This window comes from Gossypium hirsutum, chromosome A04 (assembly GCF_007990345.1).
Source record: "Gossypium hirsutum isolate 1008001.06 chromosome A04, Gossypium_hirsutum_v2.1, whole genome shotgun sequence".
Taxonomy (NCBI): domain Eukaryota; kingdom Viridiplantae; phylum Streptophyta; class Magnoliopsida; order Malvales; family Malvaceae; genus Gossypium; species Gossypium hirsutum.
The window spans coordinates 66972123-66988828 of NC_053427.1; the positions used below are offsets into that span (position 1 = coordinate 66972123).

General features: G+C 34.0%; 1 non-coding gene across 1 annotated transcript; it reads right to left on the bottom strand.

Moving 5' to 3' along the window:
- Positions 1–1817: 1817 nt before the first annotated feature.
- Positions 1818–1923, bottom strand: LOC121228472 (small nucleolar RNA R71). Its single transcript, XR_005926048.1, has one exon. It is a non-coding gene; the product is annotated as a small nucleolar RNA R71 (small nucleolar RNA).
- Between the last annotated feature and the right edge of the window lie 14783 nt (positions 1924–16706).

Consider the following 16706-nt stretch of genomic DNA (forward strand, 5'->3'; position numbering starts at 1 on the left):
GGGTAGACCACACTCCTGTGCCAATTTAACAGGCTTGACCACGGCCTGAAGTAATCGCACACGGGCGTGTCCCTACTGAGCCCAAGTTTAGTCCAATTCGGAAAAGGCCAATTTTGAGGGCTCTTAGGCATTTCAAAGCCTATAAATACACCCTAGAAGAGGAGAAAAAGGGACGCACAGAGAAGGAAGTAGGGAACTACTCAAGGAAAGCCAATTGATCCATCTCAGAAGCCGGATTCATCATCAAGACTGAAGATCTCCCCTCAATTTCCTTTTAAGAGTTTTGGGTTATTCTTTATGTTTTTTATTCATTATTCTTCTGAGATGTTTACCTTTTTAGTTATGAATTAAAAACCCTAAATACCTAAGGGGGATGAAAGCTAAGACGAATCTTGTTATTATTATCTGAATTGTATGATAAATATTTGACTTGTTCTTAATTATGTGTTCTTAATTGTTGTTTTGATATTTCAGGATATTGATTCAAGTTAAGCTCTTATTTAGAGGAGGAATAAACCTTGTCTAAGAGTAGATTTGTCATAATTAAGCAGAGTTGGTTGCGCGCCTAGAGATAGTGTGACAAGATTTTGTCGGATTAGGGTGAAACCTAATAAGGAGATCCATAGATCAAGTTAATGGAACCCTAGGGCATTAAGTAGAAAGAGATTTCAATTATTCAATCTAGGGTTAGACGTTGTTAGTCTCAAGAGAGATAATAATATAACTTAGAGATCTCTACGGAACAAGTTGAATGAATAAATCGTCCAATTCAGAGTCAAATAACAAGTGAAGTCTAGGTGGATTTTTCCTTAGGTATTGTCTTAATCAATCGAGTTTTCCAAAAAGTATTTTCCCCGAATTTATTTTCTGTGATTTCTTAGTTTACTTTATTAGTTAGATAAACAAAACCCTTTTATTTTTTTTAGGCTAGATAATAAAAAATAGTTAATACTAGTACTTTTAGTTCCTTTGGGTTTGATAATCCGGTCTTGCTATACTACTGTTCGATAGGTACACTTGCCTTCATCGTGATAATAGTTAGTTTCAAGAACGATTCATTATAAATATTTAAAACCTATCACGAATATCACGTATCAAGTTTTTGGCGCCGTTGTCGCGGAACTAAGATAATAGGAGCACTCGATTTTTATTAATTTAGCCATTTACTTTTAATGCAATTTAAATTTTATTCTAATTTTTATTACTGATTCTTCTTTTTCCCTTTTTCTGGCAGGTTCTTATAGTTTGTGACTAGAAAAAACCCGTCAGGACCATTACTTTTTGACAATGAGATCGATCGTACAGTTCGCAAAAACCAAAGAGAAATAAAGTGAAGCTTAAGATACACAGAGAACGAGCAAGAGGACAATAGTCAAACCACAACCGAGGAGATGGCTGAAAACCAAGAAAATCTGCTACCTCCTACAATTGCTGTTAATCAAAATCCTACTCCGCGCACTATGTATGATTATGCTAAACCTAATTTAACAGGAACTGATTCAAGTATAGTTAGACTTGCTATTGCTGCAAATAATTTTGAACTGAAACCTAACACAATTCAAATCAACAGTTTGTTCAGTTTGATGGTTTGCAGGATAAGGATCCCAATGCTCACTTGGCAAATTTCCTAGAATTTTGCGATACCTTTAAAATTAATGGCATTTCTGATGACGCCATTCGCCTTCAGTTGTTTCCCTTTTCGTTGAGGAACAAAGCTAAACAGTGGTTGAACTCGTTACCACAAGGGTCAATCACTACTTGGGAATGAATGACCGAAAAGTTTTTATTAAAATATTTTCTACCAGCTAAAACAAACAAATCACGTAATGATATCTCTTCTTTTTTAAAGATGGATTTAGAAACACTCTACGATGCATGGAAGAGATATAAGGACCTTTTGCGAAGATGCCCTCACCATGGGTTACCACTCTGGCTACAGGTTCAAACATTTCATAATGGCCTGAATCCTTCGACTCGACAAATGGTTGATGCAGCTGTTGGCAGAACCATCAATAATAAAACACCTGAAGATGCTTATGAGTTTATAGAGGAGATGTCACTGAATAACTATCAGTGGCAAGTCATGAGTACAAAGCCAACAAAAATAGCTGGTGTCTATAACGTTGATTTGGTCAGCATGCTCTCTAATCAGGTAGAACTCTTGAATAAGAAAATTGATGGCTTTTTTAGTTCTTCACAGGTTCACCCAGTAATGCAGTGCGAAGTAAGTGGAGGTGGATCAAACAGTTCAGAATACCAACCTTATGGTCACAACATGGACAACAAGCAGTTAAATTACATGGGTAACAATTCTCGATCTCAAAACAGTCCTTATAGCAATACATGCAATCAGGTTGGAGGAACCATCCAATTTTTTCATGGGGAGGCCAAGGAAATCAGAGATCACCTCTAGACTACCAACAACCACCTTACCAATAAGAAAAGAAGCCGAACCTTGAAGAGATGCTCTCAAAGTTTATATCGGTGTCAAAAAATCATTTTTAGAATACCGAAACAGCACTTAAGAATCAACAAGCATCGATCCAAGGGCTCGAAACTCAGATTGGACAGCTTGCCAAGTTGATTTCTAAACAACCATAAGGTAGCTTGCCAAGCAACACAGAATCTAACCTAAGGGAGCAACTCAACGCGATTACAAGTCAAGATGAGGAAGGGTTATTCACACCTAAACCAGAACCAAGGCAAGAAACTGAGATAAGCAAAGGTAAAGGTGAGGTAGACCACAATGAGCAGAAACCGGTAAGTATAGAATACAAACCTCGTGTGCCATACCCTAATGCAACAAGGAAAGACCGCTCAGATGAACAATTTGATAAATTCCTTAAACTCTTAAAAAAATTACATATTAACTTACCGTTTATTGAAGCTCTATCGTAGATGCCAAATGTAATGAAAATTTTAAGGGAGCTTTTAACAAATAAGCGAAAGTTGGATGAGGCTTCGCATGTGAAGCTAAACGCAGTTTGCCTAGCTATTCTACACAATAAACTACCCAACAAATTGAAAGATCCAGAAAGTTTTACAATTCCTTGCTTAATTGGTAGTATAGATGTTAATAATGCATTAGCTGATTTAGGGGTTAGTATTAACGTCATGCCTTACAACATGTTTAAACAACTAGGTCTTAGGAAACCCAAACAGACTAGGATGAGCATTCAATTAGCAGATAAAACTATAAGATTTCCTAGGGGTATTATTGAAGATGTACTAGTTAAAATCGATAAATTTATATTTCCCGTTGACTTCATTGTTCTAGACATAGAGAAGGAAAGCAACACTCCTTTGATTTTAGGAAGGCCCTTTTTAGCAACTGCTAGAACGATTATTGATGTTGGCACAGGTGAGCTCACACTTCGTGTGGGAGACGAAACAATCATCCTTCAAGTTTGCAATTTCGGCAACACATCGAAAATTGAAGGTGATTGTCTAAACCATTCTACTAAAACTGAAAATATGGTGCAACCTACTTTGCAGGAAATAAGTTTGAAGGAAGTACATGAGCCATTTTCAAGCAATAGTATAGGACCTATTTGTAAGAGTATGCCCAAAGATCAATCACGAGATGGTTGTAATAACATACTTGATTTATCATGTTTATTAATATAAGGCGTTGCCATTATTATTTCAGTTTCTTTTCTGTGTACATAAATAAACTGTTTTATAATAATGTCCTGAGAATAATATGATTATTCTTAAAAGATCCTTAGTCAAGTATTATTGTTGGCTAGGACAACAATAATGCATTAAGACTAACATGTATTTGATTGATGATAAAGAGTTGTCATTGATATGGAGTGTCAAAATCAATGCATGAATATGTGTGTTAGAGAACAATATATTGGACTGACCTGCTATGAGTATGTTTGTTGGATTATTATGTAATTGCCACAACATTACTCATAGTGATTAATATGTATATGATCCTCGTACTTGAGATCATCATTATCCCAACATCGTGAGTTGTATATTTTGATATAGTCAAACGAACATCGTAACTGGTTGTTCTATAAAGACTAATGTTGGATATACCACAATCTATGTAGAGGGATATGGTTGATCAATATAGGATAAGTCCCTCCTACATAATAGGAGTAATATCTTAGGCCACTTGATTGAGTGAGACTAGAAATGCATGACCATGCTCAAATAAGTTGATATGAGATATCATACTTATTTGTGTATCATAGTTCACTTAAGGTATCAAGAAACATGGGATGGACTATGCAAGTGTGACTATTCCATGACTTGTGTCCATTCCAAAGATATAGGACTTAAGGATTAATGCATGAAAGGTTAATCACAAAAGGTTATGTCGAATCATGACTTCTCGTAACTTAGGTAGCAATGATGCATTACTAGATGCCACTCATTGTTTGTAACATTAGAATCGTTCTAATATTACTGCTAACGTTACAAGAACCTATAGGGTTACACCTTATGGTTGAAATGAACGGAGTAAAACATAGTTGGTATTGTATTCTGATTGTCAGATGAATTAAATTAATTATAGAATTAATTTAATTGGGCAATCAAATTGTTGAACATACTATACGTACAAGGATGTTGTACACATAATCAGAACATAATTTCATTAGTATATGAATTTGGTTCATATATAAGTTTAAATAAATATAGTTTACCGAAATCTTTATTATAATTAATGTAATTATAATTTTCGGTTAAACATTATTATATTTATTTTAATGATGACTATTATGTTCAGAATAATTTTAATGAATTAATATTCATTAAAAAGATATACCAATTAAAAGGGTGTTATATATGGCAAGGATAAAAACCTTAAAGAGATAATATATAAATAAGCCCGAAACTATGCTAAAGGGTCTAGCAGCCGTCAAGCATAAAAATCACTGAAATAGTTTTTGAGATTTTTCTACCATTCATTGTCAACTGGGTGGACTACATAGAGGCCAACATCGGAAAGGTTGCGGTTTGGTTCGATAGTGGTTCAGGATTCCCGTTGCATAGGTGTCGCTGTCTACTCAGATTGAAGTTTCAGTAATTTTGAAACCTTTTATCACCCCGATACGTTCCTTACACATGGATCCATGGTTTGGATCGCTGCAATGTTTTTAATTATTTTATTTTTTCGCTGTGCCTTGGACGCACTGACGTTCCAACACTATTCATGAAGAACGAAGGCTACAAATTGAGGAGCTAGATGAATGGCAGACACATAAACCGAGAACACACGATAAATCAAAACTATGCTAGAACAAGCTCAATACCATTCCAAATCAACTTAAGGTTGGAGATAAAGTTTTATTAGATACAGTAGATCCTCACATTATCACTACCAGACCGAATGAAGAAATTTCTCTTACGGTACTTAGCATTTTCTCATTTGGTACAGTCGAGATAAGTCATCCCAAGTTCGGCACTTTTAAGGTGAACAATAGCCGCCTAAAACTTATTTTTATGAGATTCACAGCAGGAATGAGGAGTATAAAATCCTCGAACCACCATGACCATTCAATAGAAAGGTAAGTCGAGCTTACACTATAAATAAGCACTTCTCAGGAGGCAACCCGAGCACTAACTGTATTAACTTCTTTAAATTTTAGTACCTAACTTACTAACGGAGCTCTTGTATATAGGTTTACCACACAAACATGGCCAAGCACACGGGCGTGCTTAGGACTGTGTGGAAACAGGGCAAAGATTTTCCCCAGCACGGGCTACAATAAATTGCCACGGCCGTGCCACATGGCCACGGGCGAACCTGTGAAAACAACACGGGCGTGTGATACGCCCGTGCCTTGAAACCATGGCCGAACTTGTCAAATTAACACGGGCGTGCGACATGCCCGTGCCAAGCAACTGTGGGTGAACCTGCCAAAACAACATAGTCGTGGGCCTACATACACGGGCGTGGGAGAAGCGAACAAAGACAAACACGACCATGCCACACGACCGTGTGCACCCACACGCCCAAGGAACACGGGTGTGGGCAAAATGTCAGACGCGCCCAAATTCAAAATTCGCGAATCACACGGGCAAAAATTGGAGAACACGGGCGTGTTCCCTGGCCGTGTGTCCCAAAATCTATAAATACCCTTCACTATTCATCATCTCTCTCACCCGAAATCCCTAACCCTAGCCATTACAGATTCACATGGCCTCCTGCCACTCTCGTACGCAGCCTTCAACCACATTTTTTACGCTCATTCTCCTCTTTTTAGCGTTTGTTTACTTTTTTTCTTTTTTTCCCTGATTTCTAATGTTATTTATCATAGTAATCTTCATTTTTCATGTTATTTTCATCTTTCTATCACTCAAATTTTGCAACTAGAGTAGTTATCATCTTTTTTTATGTTGAAGTTCTTACTCATTGTATGATCTACCTACTCCATTTGACTAGTTTAAAGTGAATATTTATGGTTAGGATAATAGAAATACTCATACCTTTTGGGTTGACATTTTCCATCAATAAAATATGCTACATAGAATTATTTTCCATTTTTTATGAAACTCATACTATTATCATGTAACACCCCCATGCCCGAAACCGTCACCAGAGTCAAGCTTGAGGTGTTACTAAACTTATCTTACCTTTTAAACAACTCTAAACCACTTATTTTACTTTTTGGAATAAACTATTTTTCTGCGTCATGGTTGCTTAAAAATTCATTTCTCGAGTTTCAAAACTCGAAATTAAGATCCATAAATTTTTCCTGAAACTAGACTCATATATCTATCTACTAATTTTCTTCTAGAATTTTTGACTTAGCCAATTAGTACAGTTTATTAGTTAAAGTTACCCCTGTTTCAGAATTCGACTGCACTGGCCTCTACTTACTACGAACCACTTTTCTCTATGTAAAAAAATCATATGACTATACCGTTTGTTTCTATTAAAACTAGATTCAATAAGGATTCTAACCATATAAAGTACACCACCTAATTATTTTTGTAAAATTTATGGTCAATTTCTCAAGTTGGAATAGGGGATCCAAAAATCGCTCTGGCCCTATTTCACCAAAACTCAGATACCCTATAAAATACAAAACCTTTACCTGTTTTGCTTATTCCATATGAAAATAACCTGTTTTGCTTATTCCATATGAAAATAGACACAATGAGATTTAATTTCATATATTATTCACCATCAACCCATATCTCTACAATTTCTTGTGATTTTTCAAAATCCCGTTATTTCTGATACTTGAATCTGTTTTTAAGTTACTTTCACATTTTTCTTATTTTTCATGTGATAGTTACTACTTAATCATACATACTATTAAACATGTATATAATCAGCCACTCTATTAGCTAATCACTAGCAAGTATTTACACATCATTCATTGATCATATCATATCAAAAGAAATCAAGTTCCTATACATGCCATACACAAAACGAAACGTGTAACTATACCAATGTGATTTCTTCGATAGTGTGATCGGGTCTCCGACGTTTCCTTCGATCCCTAAGTGGCTTGATAAAAACTATAAAAAAAAAAGAAAATAAAGAGAGTAAGCACTAGGCTTAGTAAGCTTACAAGCAAATAAATTACAACATTCAACATAATGAATAATTATACATAATGTCACCTAGCCTCATAAACTTTCTTTACTTCTCATTTTCTACCTTCTTTTTTACTCACTTACATTCTTTCTTACCTGACCTTTCACTATTCATAAATATAATCTACCTTCCCTTTTGCTGATAATTCACTGTAATTTAACGTGTACAATGACCCGTTGAACCACTCAGAATACTAAGGATACTAGGGTCGTTCCTGTCTATCAATATCCTGCCAATGCCATGTCTTCGACATGGACTTACATGAATTATTCCTGTCTCCAATGCCATATATATATCTAATATAGGCTTACATGGCTCATTCCTGTCTCCAAAGCCATATATCTGATATGGACTTACATAGCTCATTTCTGTCTTGTCCTGTCCTGTCAACCCCAATATCCTAACATTCCTAAGGTTCAAACGGCGCTTCCTAACGCTTTTTCTCTGTCACTTTGCCTTTAATTTGACTTTAAATATTCAAAGAAAATAAGTATATAAATGCTGGAAAATGACAATAATAATGTAAAATAAAATAATATTGCATTTATTTACTGTAAACTTACCTCGATACAAAATGTGACTAAACTTTATAATTTAGTCCTTTACTTTTTCTTTTCCCCGATCTACTCCCGAATTTCGCTCTTCTTGATCTATAATAGCAAATTTAACTTATTTAATATTCACATTTATCAAAACAGTCCTTGACCCAAACTTTGGAAAAATTACATTTTTTCTCCTAAAATTTCACATATTTGCACTTTTGCCCCAAGGCTCGTAATTTAAAATTCATCCTATTTTATTATGTTTTATTACATGCTGATCATTTTTCCCTTCTATGACAACATCAAATTCACACTTTAACATGTACTTATGACTATTAGGTATTTTTACCGATTAAGCCCTTTTACTCGTTTTCACTTAAAACCGAGTAGCACAAGTTGTCTAACATAATTTAAAACCTCATATTCTATCAAAAACATCAAATAAACACTTTTCACCTATGGGTATTTTTCCAAATATGAAACCTAACTTAAATTATTGCTAGCATAAGCTTTATTGAGCTACCGGGACTCCAAAAACGTAAAGAACATTAAAACGGGGCTTGGAATCACTTACTATGGAGCTTGAAAGCTTGAAACAAGCCCTAGCTATGGAGAACCCTTGAAATTTCGTGCTAATGAAGAAGATGATGAATTTTGTGTTATTTTTCCCTTTTTATTTCATTTAATATCCAAATGACCAAAATGCCCTTCCTTATTAAACTTTCAAAAATTCCATCCATGTCCTATTTTGTCCATGAACTTAGAAATTGGTCAAATTGTTATTTAAACCCTCCTAATTAATATTCCAAAGCAATTTCATACTAAAAACTTCTAGAATGCAAGTTTTACAATTTATTCGATTTAGTCCCTAATCTCAACTTAAGCACTTTATGCATAGAATTTCATCACAAAATTTTCACACAATCATGCAATCATATCATGAACCTCAAAATAATAATAAAATAAATTTTTCTACCTCGTATTTGTGGTTTCACAACCACTATTCCGTTTAGGCCCTATTTCGGGATGTTACATATCATGCTAATGATACGCCATAAAATTACTTGTTTTTTTATTAAGTTTGCTAGTAGTTGTGACTGAGATTATTAGTTCTAATTTATGACTTTTTCCCTTTTTAATTTGTTTTCGTCTTACCTTGAACATTCATCACGACGAAATAATAGTTTTGCTTGCAGGTATACCATGCCGTCTTCACGAGGAAAGAAAGCCTCTATCTTTGCTTCAAAGAAAAGGAAATGAGTGTCATCTTCCTCGGGCCCTATCACAGAAATTCGTCACCCTTTCCTGTAGTTCCCCATTGGGCCCCAATAACTTTTCCAGTTCTATGGGCCCGACCCTTGGAAATGGGCCGTTGTATAGACTAGGCCGCGCTAGAACAAATCCAACTCGCGAATGCAATTCGGGCCCTCCTCACCATCGATCCTTGGGGGCTTTTCTTTGAGATTGTTGAGCTGACATATCTCGAACTCACAATGGAACTCTGCTCAACGTTCCATCTTTAGACCGTGGTGGCCCGCTTTGATGACTCGGGAACAATCCAATTTTTCCCCGGCGGTCTAGTCTACCAGTTGAACGTCCCAAAGTTCGAAACCGCACTAGGACTTTACATTGAGGAGTTTATGGAGGAGAATGAACTCCATGCTCTCAATCGCCACATCCATTACTCTCCTTCACCGTGTTGGAATACCCTCACCCTCGACACTGCCTCCTACAATCCTAACCTGTAATAGCCCAAAATTGGGTTTAGTTGGAACAGAGGTTTTGGGACCACAAAATCCGAGAGAGAAATAATTATTTTATGATTATTTTGAGGTCTATGATATGATTTCATGATTGTGTGAAAATTTCGTGAAGAAATTATATGCATAAAGTTCTCAATTTGAAGTTAAGGACTAAATTGAATAAGTTGCAAAACTTGCATTCTAGAAGTTTCTAGTATGAAATTGCTTTTAAATATTAATTAGGAGGTCTTAAATATAAATTTTACCAATTTCTAAGTGATGGACAAAAATTGGACATGGATGGAATTTTTGAAAGTTTAGTAAGGAAGGGCATTTTGGTCATTTGGTAATTAAAAGAAATAAAAAGCGAAAATAAAGCCAAAATTGACTCATCTTTTTCATGGAGGCCGAAATTAGCATGGTGGAAGCCATAGCTAGGGTTTTAAAGCTTTCCAAGCTCAATAGTAAGTCCGTTCTAACCCCGTTTTTCAAGTTCTTTACGTTTTTGGAATCCCGGAAATTTGATTAAGCTTATTCTAGCAATAATTTAAGCTAGGGTTCATATTTGGAAAAATACCCATAAGTGAAATGTGTTTATTTTGCTGTTTTATGATAGAATATGAGGTTTTAAATTATGTTAGACAACTTGTGCTACTCGGTTTTGAGTGAAAACGAGTAAAAGGGCTTAATCGGTAAAAATACCTAACAGTCATAAGTATATGTTAGAGTGAGAATTTGATGTTGTCATAGAAGGAAAAAGTGATCAGCATGTCATAAAACATAAGAATAAGGGATGGAGTTTAACTCTCGAGGCTAGGGGAAAAAGTGTAAATATGCAAAAGTTTAGGGGCAAAATTGTAATTTTTCCAAAGTTTGAGTTAAGGACTGTTTTGAATAGTAAATTAATTAAATAAGTAAAATATGATGTTTTAGATCCCGGAAAATGAGATTTGAACCTAGAATGAGAGAAAGATCGAAAGTTGGGAAAGTTGGTAAAATGGTCGTTTTAGTATCGAGGTAAGTTCATATGTATAATAAGCATTAATTTATGCATGTTTCAATGTTAAATTGATATATTTATTATAATTTTCAAGGTGTTAAAAGTATATAAGTTGGTATGATAATAATACAGCAATAACGCTGTAATTTATATTTGAAAGTTAAATTTAGTAAATTAATTAAATTATGTTAAATTAAATGATTATGGTGCCAAGTTTATGAATTGATTTAAAAATATGTCTATGGTACATGAAGTGCATTGAATTATCATACATAAATGTGATTTCTATGATTATGGATATTATGGGAAATTGTAAGTTCATATGATTTTTAATAAGGTAATGTGTAATTTAATGTTATTGCCTTGATATTAAATGAGATGTAAGTTTATATGTAAGTAATACATCAATATTACTTGTATTTTGATATTTTATAATAATATTCGAAATATGTTTGTAGATAATTACTTGATTGGTGAAATTGTTGGAAAAGAGAGAGAAATCCCGGTTGAACCTTGGAAAGATTGGATGATACAGATAGTATGTAGCTAGGTCACATGTATGGTGCTAAGTGCACATCATGTGTACAAGAGAGCTACAAGACATTATGATGTAGCTAGGTCGCATGGGTGATACTATGTGTACACCGTGTAGAAAAGAGAGCTACGGGATATATGTAGCTAGGTCGCATGCGTGGTTCCAGGTGAAGGACACCATGTAGACAACAGAGCTACGAGATAAATTGGCTAGGTCACATGGGTGGTACTGAGTGTTCACCATGTGTACAAGAGAGCCAAACTATATGATGGGTGGAGCTATGTGCTGAAACCAAAGTATCAAGGATTGATCCGAAGTGTTCAACGAGAGACTCTCTATGTATTGCTTTGTGAGTTTTGTGATGAATAAGTGCAGGAACTTGGTTATGTGAATGATGTGTTCATTAAGTGACCAGGATGTGGTAAGGTTCTAAACAAGTAAGTTATACATGGGGATGATTTTATGGTGACCTTGTGATCATGGGCCTATACTTGTGATGTATGAAATGTGGTGAAAATGATTTGTGATATGTATGTTAAAATGAGGTTAATACAAAGAAAGTGTGAAAGAGTGAATTATCAGTAAAACTGTTTTGGATAGTAGCAGTGACGTGATTTTGAAAAATCACAAAAAATAGTAGAAATTGAATCAGAGATTGAATAAGATAGAAAATTAAATCTTAATGAGTCTATTTTCATATAAAAGAAATAGAGCAAGAAAAGGAGTTCTATATTTTAAGATATTTATGTTTTTGTGAGTCTGGTTAAGAATGATTACGTAATCCCCTGTTCTGACTTTGGAAAATCACAAAAATTTGGATAAAAATAATTAGAGGCTTAAACTTATATTTTTAAAATCCCTAATGAGTATATTTTCAAGATAAATCAACAAGAACATTATCCGAGTTCTGTGCTGTGAGATAATTGATTTTTAGTGAAGAGAGATCAGAGCTGTCAGAATGTGAAACAAGGGAAATTTTAATGAATAAACTGTACTAATTGGCTAAACCAAAAATTATGAAAATTTTATGGTGGAAATATATGTGAGTTTAGTTTCAGGGGAAATTTACGAATCTTAATTTGGAGCTCTTTAGCTCGAACCATAAATAAGTAAGTGACTATGACTCTTATGGACAGTTTGATGTGAGCATTTATTAGTAAATTGTGAAATCCTACTTACAAGAATGCTATGTACATTAAGGATGTGGAATGGAGAGGAGGAGGAGGAAAATAAATATATGTGGAATACATGGAAACTATGGTATATGAAATATTGATATAATGAAATAAATGATATGTGTTTATAAGAAAACAGAAAGAGAATGATATGTATCATGACATGTATATATATATGACTAGTCTCAATGTAATGCTTGTTGGGTATGGAGTTAAATTGAAATGTTTCAAGCAAACATGTTATTCTGCGCATATGAATTGTGGTATTTTATAAAGATATGATCTAGTTTTAGATATGAATGCTTGATGATTAAGCTGAAGATATTTGGTAAGATGATAATCTTGGTATAAATGTATAAGTGGTACTATAATAAACATGGTAAACTAAGTATGACAGACACATGTATGATAACATACAAATGCTATGTTTGTGGTTTTGATTGAGAATATTTAATCATTAAATGAATACCATGTTATATGCTTTTGATTTTGTATAAGTGTGTAAGAGATTAAGGTTAACCAAAGCTTGGAAAATAGACTAGGTATATTCCACACAGGCAGAGACACGACCATGTGTCTCAGCCGTGTATGGAACACGACTTTGGGACACGGGCGTGTAGAGCCTTAAAGCATGAAATTTCCAAGATTTTTGTAAGTTCTCGATTTAGTCCCGAACCCTTTCTAAAGTATGTTTTGAGCTTCGTAGACTCAAATAAGGGACTATGTGTAAGTGAATGAACGTTTTGAAAAATTAAATGAAATTTTATGGCCCGTATTTTAGTTTAATGTTTGTATGTTTGTTCGGTAATGCCTCGGGTACGGGTAAGGGGTGTTACATTTAGTGGTATCAGAACAGGTTTAGTCGATTCTCGGACTAACATAGCAAGTGTGAGAGTTTAGTTGTACATGCCACAAATATGTGATAGTGTGATGTCTCCTAACACTAATGAGGACCATTTTGTTTAAAATGAAGTATTCTCCAACCGAGCTACATCTGACCATTTAATAGTAATATTGAAGTATTTGAATAAAGTGTAGCTATGATGTGTTAAACTCGGGAAGGTATGAATAAGAATTCGTGATATATGTATATGTGATAATATGTGAGATGAAAGTTTATATAGTGATATATTTATTCATATTTGTTTGGCCTACATATGCTGTTGCATGCTTGACTAAATTAATTAGTAAATGTGATGACTAAAGTTATTCAAAATTCATAGAATGTATGAATGAGTGCACTTGTTTGAAATGAGATAATTGAAAATTTTATGTAAGACAGATATGAATAATAAATTGTTTGAAGTGGATAGTATGATTATAATGGCATATGTGGATAATGAAAAAAGAATGTGTCATATAGATATATGTCAGAATCAAGTTAGAGACTGTACGACCTCACCCCGTTACCGATGAGGTGTATATAACGGAAATTCATGAGAATCATGTTGACTAAGTTCCTAAGTGTGGAATCAAAGAGTTCAGTGATAAAATAATTATAGATATGACCAGAGACTGAGAATGGTTGACAAGTGAAGGACAGAGTTAGAGAAATATCAGAGTTGACTAAGTTATCTTGGGACTTAAATTGATGACAGAGTGTTTCTGAAAGTATCGTCCTGAAAACAATTAGTTACTAATGCTGGAAATTATGAGAAAGATACTAAACTTCACTCCGGTAAGATTTTCGAGGACGAAAATCTCTTAATGGGGGGAGAGTTGCAATCGCCCAAAATTGGGTTTAGTTGGAACAGAGGTTTCGGGACCACAAAATCCAAGAGAGAAATAATTATTTTATTATTATTTTGAGGTCTATGATATGATTGCATGATTGTGTGAAAATTTCGTGAAGAAATTCTATGCATAAACTGCTCAATTTGAAGTTAAGGACCAAATTGAATAAGTTGCAAAAGTTGCATTCTAGAAGTTTCTAGTATGAAATTGCTTTTAAATATTAATTAGGAGGTCTTAAATATAAATTTGACCAATTTCTAAGTGATGGACAAAAATTGGACATGGATGGAATTTTTGAAAGTTTAGTAAGGAAGGGCATTTTGGTCATTTGGTAATTAAAAGAAATAACAAGAGAAAATAAAGCCAAAATTGACTCATCTTCTTGATGGAGGCCGAAATTAGCATGGGGGGAGGCATTTCTAGGGCTTTAAAGCTTTCCAAGCTCAATAGTAAGTCCGTTCTAACCCCATTTTTCAAGTTCTTTACGTTTTTGGAATCCCAATAATTTGATTAAGCTTATTCTAGCAATAATTTAAGCTAGGGTTCATATTTGGAAAAATACCCATATGTGAAATGTGTTTATTTTGCTGTTTTATGATAGAATATGAGGTTTTAAATTATGTTAGACAACTTGTGCTACTCGGTTTTGAGTGAAAACGAGTAAAAGGGCTTAATCGGTAAAAATACCTAATAGTCATAAGTATATGTTAGAGTGAGAATTTGATGTTGTCATAGAAGGGAAAAGTGATCATCATGTCATAAAACATAAGAATAAGGGATGAAGTTTAATTCCCGAGCCTAGGGGCAAAAGTGTAAATATGCAAAAGTTTAGGGGCAAAATTGTAATTTTCCAAATTTTGAGTTAAGGACTGTTTTGAATAGTATAGTAATTAAATAAGTAAAATATGATGTTTTAGATCCCGGAAAATGAGATTTGAACCTAGAATGAGAGAAAAATTGAAAGTTGGGAAAGTTGGTAAAATGGCCGTTTTAGTATCGAGGTAAGTTCATATGTATAATAAGCATTAATTTATGCATTTTTCAATGTAAAATTTATATATTTATTATAATTTCTGAGGTGTTGAAAGTATGTAAGTTGGTATGATAATAATACAGCAATAATGCTGTAATTTATATTTGAAAGTTAAATTTAGTGAATTAATTAAATTATGTTAAATTAAATGATTATGGTGCCAAGTTTATGAATTGATTTAAAAACATGTCTATGGTACATGAAGTGCATTGAATTATCATACATAAATGTGATTTCTATGATTATGGATATTATGGGAAATTGTAAGTTCATATGATTTTTAATAAGGCAATGTGTAATTTAATGTTATTGCCTTGATATTAAATGAGATGTAAGTTTATATGTAAGTAATACATCAATATTACTTGTATTATGATATTTTATAATAATATTGGAAATATTTTTGTAGATAATTACTTGATTGGTGAAATTGTTGGAAAAGAGAGAGAAATCCCGGTTGAACCTTTGGAAAGATTGGATGTTACAGATAGTATGTAGCTAGGTCACATGTATGGTGCTGAGTGCACATCATGTGTACAAGAGAGCTACAAGACATTATGATGTAGCTAGATCGCATGGGTGATACTACGTGTACACCATGTAGACAAGAGAGCTACAGGATATATGTAGCTAGGTCGCATGCGTGGTTCCAGGTGAAGGACACCATGTAGACAAGAGAGCTACGAGATAAATTTGCTAGGTCACATGGGTGGTATTGAGTGTTCACCATGTGTACAAGAGAGCCAAACTATATGATGGGTGGAGCTATGTGCTTAAACCACCAAGTATCGAGGATTGATCCGAAGTGTTCAACGGGAGACTCTCTATGTATTGCTTTGTGAGTTTTGTGATGAATAAGTGCAGGAACTTGGTTATGTGAATGATGTGTTCATTAAGTGACCAGGATGTGGTAAGGTTATAAACAAGTAAGTTATACATGAGGATGATTTTATGGTGACCTTGTGATCATGGGCCTATACTTGTGATGTATGAAATGTGGTGAAAATGATTTGTGATATGTATGTTAAAATGAGGTTAATACAAAGAAAGTGTGAAAGAGTGAATTAGCAGTAAAACTGTTTTGGACAATAGTAGTGACGTGATTTTGAAAAATCACAAAAAATAGTAGAAATTGAATCAGAGACTGAATGAGATATCAAATTAAATCTTAATGAGTCTATTTTCATGTAAAAGAAACAAAGCAAGAAAAGGAGTTCTATATTTTGAGATATTTATGTTTTTATGAGACTGGTTTAGAATGATTACGTGATCCCCTATTCTGACTTTGGAAAATCACAAAAATTTGGATAAAAATAACTAGAGGCTTAAACTTATATTTTTAAAATCCCTAATGAGTATATTTTCAAGATAAATCAAC